At 34.3% G+C, this 4,974-nt stretch overlaps 1 pseudogene; it reads left to right on the top strand.

Moving 5' to 3' along the window:
* The first annotated feature begins 2,965 nt into the window (after positions 1–2,965).
* Positions 2,966–3,106, top strand: LOC122803691 (annotated as a pseudogene).
* The last annotated feature ends 1,868 nt before the right edge of the window (positions 3,107–4,974 follow it).

The following is a 4,974-nucleotide window of genomic DNA, read 5'->3' as shown; positions in this document are numbered from 1 at the left end:
TTTTTCCTGTTGCTAACCAAGCTGGTATCTATATGGGGTGTGCATATAAATAGTTTTTACTGATGGCTAACTTTTCATGTAAAGATGTTAATACTTTTAGACAGAAGTTAGGTACTGCATCTGGGCCTGGTGGTTTCCAGTTAGGAGCTTTTATTAGCTTTGTTTCAATCTCTTTGGCCAGTACTTCATCCCATTTCATATCCTGTACATTTGAACTTCTTATTCTCTATTTTACTTCTTCTATCCATTTAGCATTGCTGTTATGTTCTGCAAGATCTTTATAGATATTTCTCCAAAATGTATCTATCTTTTCTTTTTTAGTTGTGTTTCAATTCTTTTTGCCTTGTTTCCCAGTTCTCTATAAAACCTTTTTGGGTCATCAGTAAATTCCTTATTTTGTACTTTTCCTTTATATTTATCTGCGTATCTTTGAAGTTTTTTTTGCCTGTGCTTATAGTTTTAGTTTATTATTAGTGATTGTGCATGATAGATCCTGATCTGTTCTGATACTGCGCATTGCTTTTAATATGTTTATCTTTCTGATTTTTTTTGTTGATCTGTTCCCTCTTCTATACTCTTCTAACAGTGACACTTCTTGTCTTAATTGCTTTATAGTTTTCTCTATTCGACATTTCCATGATGGCTTTCGATTTCTCCCTTTCCTCCTCCTTACTAAGCTGTGTTTTTGTGGTAAAACTTTATCTGTTATTAATTTAGCTGTACAGTATTATATCCTATTTACTTCTGTTATATTGCATGAATCTCTGCAGACAGTCCTAATTACTCTGCTCATTTGTTTTATCAAACTTCTAATTTTTGAGGTGCTATTAACTTTCTGTAGTCTATTTCTTTCATTGATCTTAATATGTCTGTCCATCTCTATTAAATCAAGCAACTCCTCTCTTTTCTTCTGAACTGAGGGCAAATTCTTTGTTCTCCATTTCCTGCATCCATTCTATAGAAAGTTACAGAGTATCTTCCTGTACCATATTCTCTTCAGTTCCATCCTATGTCAACCATTGCTCTTTCATATGGGAACTCACTGGCCGATCACTCCACAACATTGATTGTGTCAGAGTTACCACAGTTTCCTGTTCCTTCCCTTGCTGTCCAACTCCAACTGAACCTTGGTGCTGGTCTCTTATGGAAGGCTCCAAAGTATCTTCATATGGGAACTGATCAGATGTTTCCTGCTCCATTGGTTTCTCTTTAACTCATTACATCCAAGTGATGCCTGCAGGTGTATCTGCAGTTAACTCCTAATAACGCCCCTAGTCGTCAAATATTGCTTGCTCATATTTGCATCAGTAATTCCAAAACCAAACCATACTATGTACAAGGTTTTAAAAGATTGCATCTTAAAGCTTGCACAATGTCAAACTCAACAGTATTAATATTTGACCTCTGTCTAGTGCAGGTAAATAGATATTAACTCTTGCTTTTATGATATTTCACATTTTTCTAAATATCTCAACATCAAAGTAACATAGACAAAACGTATTAGCCTCATGTAAAAGTTCTCAGCTAGATTAATAAAATTCTGCTGATGATGACAGTATGTGTGTAACTTCAGTGGTTGCTGACATATTGTAAGTTGTTTATAAAATATTACAAACATAAAAGCTACTATGTTTACTGTGACTTATAAAATTCAGTTTAAGACCTAGAACCTAAAGAATACTACCACTATAAAAATAGTTTGTGCTGAAGAGCTTGCCATTTATACTTCTTTCATAACCCCCTGTGGTTCTAGAAATATGAACATTTATTTGAAATGTGAAGACGTAATTTGATTCTGTCAAAAGGCTTAGGCACCACCCACTGGAAGTTAAAGTGCAAACTTTCTGAGCTCCATTGGAGGGAATGAGCTAATTTAGGGATCCATTGCTCAATCCTGCTGTGATTTTATCTGGGTTAGATTTTCTACACTAAAGCCCTCTCTTCACAGGTAATACATAACGTCAATTTTGATTTCTTTAACTTTTTCAGTACTAATCTTCTTTTCTACTTTTCCTCTTTGTTTTCTTATTTTTTGCATTGTAAAATTTTCTATATTTGAATGCCTGTGCCTGTATTTCTTTTCAAATATCTTTGATGCTGCTCTTTTTGTATTAGTTAGTTTTGCTTTCTCCTTTGCATAGATATTGCACCATATTAAATCTCTATTTTATTTCCCATGTCCATGTTTCTTCTTCAGATGTCTCCTGGTCCTCTTGTTTCTCCTTTTTGGGGACTCGTTGTTCCATCATGATGTGATATAACCTGTGTTGGACTTAATACACTTAATCATTCACTTTGCAAGTTTTCCACAACCTCAGTTTATATATTTTTTTACTTCTGCTCTACTAATCTTCTGTTCTACATTCCCTCATTGTGATCTTATTTTTTAGTTTGAACATTTTCATATCTGGATGCCATTGCCTGTATTTCTCTTCAAAATTATTTGGGATTGCCTTTTTTGTGTTGATTAATTTTGCTTTTTCCTTTGTATAAATATTGCACCATATCAGATCTCTCTTTCTTTCCCATGTCCGTATTTCTTTTTTATACCTTTCAAAAATCTCTAGATTTTGTTCTTTATGTTTTTGCACTTCCTCAGAAACTTTTTTTCCAAATAGCCCATGTTTTCTTGGTCTATATAATGTTTTTCACAAATCTGTTGTATTAATGAACACAAATTTTTATTTGAAGTTTCTGACACTTTTTCTTGTGGAAGTATTTTTTTTTCCAAGAATATGTTTCTTAATCTTTTTGTACATCTTCTGTCTGGAAATTCTAAGCTTCTTGCATAATAGCAACAATACATAATTTCTTTTTTATCCTCAGTAGACCACTCTGTTGTCTTTATGGTTCTTTTTTGGCCTATTAGGTTTTGTGATTTTTGTGGACTACTACTTCCTTCTACAACAGGGTGGCATCCTCCCCCTGGGCCTGGCCTAGGTCACACCTGTCTGAATAATCTATTAGCTTTGCACAGTGGCAGTATCATAGCCAATGAGGTTTATCCAAGGCGCAATTATTGCCAATTGAAAACTAATCCCATTGTAGGAATGTTTCCGTGGCTTGTAGATTCTACACTGTCATTTTTTCCAGTCCTGGCACCAGTGCCTACCAGGATTGGGTGCCTTTTTATCCTGGCTGTAGTGCACCCAGCTATGTTTTTTTTTTTTTTTTTTTTAACCCTGCTTCTGTCCATGATCCATGCTGTATAAAATACAAGTCTACATATCAGTGTTGTCTTAGTGAGATTTTGTGAAAAACAATGTCCACCTCATGAAGATACTCAACAAGATTTGAAAATGAATTCAATTCCACAATTCCACTCTCCTTTGCTTGCCAACTTATCATTTCTCCATTCAGACCCCATGCTCCTCCATGTAGAGCTTGTGTTGTGCTTAAGCCAAGATTGCACACGAGCTAGTTTTGGAGAAAGTAGGAGTCATTCTCAAACAGGAAGATCAACACAGCTAATTATTAATATAGTAACTGTCATGAAGCAGGACAAGATCAGCATATTCATTCACCCAGAAGAACTTAACAAATGGATCTACAGGGCACATTTTCTATTTAAGAATATTGAATATTGAAAGGGTAACAGCAATTATACCTAATGCCAGATTAATCTTGTGCTTAATGCTTATCAAGGTTTTGACAGATCAGACTGGATGATTGCAGTTCCAAATTGAAATCTTTAATAAGCCTTTGGATCAAAATGGATTCTTAAGGAAACGTGTTGCGATCCTGTCAGCATCTGATATGTTCCAGAGAGCAATAGCAAATGTACAAACTAGTAAAGTTGCTATATGTGTTGGTCAATATTATTAAGTAGCATTCTAGTTTGAGGTGCTAAAATGCAGGACCATGACAGCTGACTAATTAAGTTGTTAAACAGATTACAAAAATGAGGTTTGAAACTAAAACTAAAACTAAATAAATAAAAACAAATGACATGTATGTCTAACATTTTTGTAAATTTGATGTGCTGACAAACACTGGCATTCAACTAAGTGCTGACAAGGTTAGAGTTATGGTGGATATGTAGAAATTGCTAGAAAAACATCTCTGATGTAATGCTTGAGAGCAATCCAGTATCTATCCAAGATTATTCCTGGCTAGAGATCATGGTGCCGCTGAGAAAGCTGGTAGAACACCATGCCATATGGTGTTGGTCAGCAGTTAAAGCAAGTATTAAATTGTTGAAAAGTCAAGTAAATACAATGTCTCTGAAATTCTATGGCATGATACTATTACAAACCTACAAGTTTGATGTAAGTTTCATGAGTTATGAGTAGTTGTAGACCTATTATTTATATATCAAAGACAGATGCTCAGTCACATTATGCAAAAATTGAAAAATAAATATTAGGAATATTCTTCAGATTTCAGAGGTTCCATTATTACATTTAAAGGAAAATGATCCTGATGGATTCTTATCATATATCATTTCAAATTATTTTCATGAAATGTTTGGACAGAGATCCTGCATGTCTGCAAGAAATGTTATTGTCACTGTGGATATATGGCTTGCATGCATAGTATAAGTCAGGAAACTTTATGCACATTGACGGTACCTTTAATAGGGCATACCTAAATGAACAAAAAGGGGATCTCTTGTAAAGAGGACATAGAAATATTGTGGATTGTGTCACAATTACTGCTGGTGACTCAGAAATACATTTACTTTGACATGTCATTATGACTGGAAGTCCAAATATTATCAGCCATTTATATCTTCTGTTTAAGCCATATTTTCCATGTAGGATAATAATACCTATGTATTTATGTGACAAAGTACATTTTTCACACCTAGGTATATCAAAATATAAGGAAGGGGTAGGTGATGCTATGTACATGCTGAACATGTCTATACATATTAAATGGCCAATTCAAAGCTGAGGTGTTTTTTTCATTTTTAAAAAGCAGAATCAAATAGAGGAACTTGCTCACAGAATTATGCATTAGCATATTTCTTCA

This window comes from Protopterus annectens, chromosome 5.part1, assembly GCF_019279795.1.
Source record: "Protopterus annectens isolate FY-2018-M chromosome 5.part1, PAN1.0, whole genome shotgun sequence".
Lineage (NCBI taxonomy): Eukaryota > Metazoa > Chordata > Ceratodontiformes > Protopteridae > Protopterus > Protopterus annectens.
The sequence above is the reverse complement of the archived record's forward strand: the minus strand, read 5'-3'. Positions and strand labels throughout refer to the sequence as shown.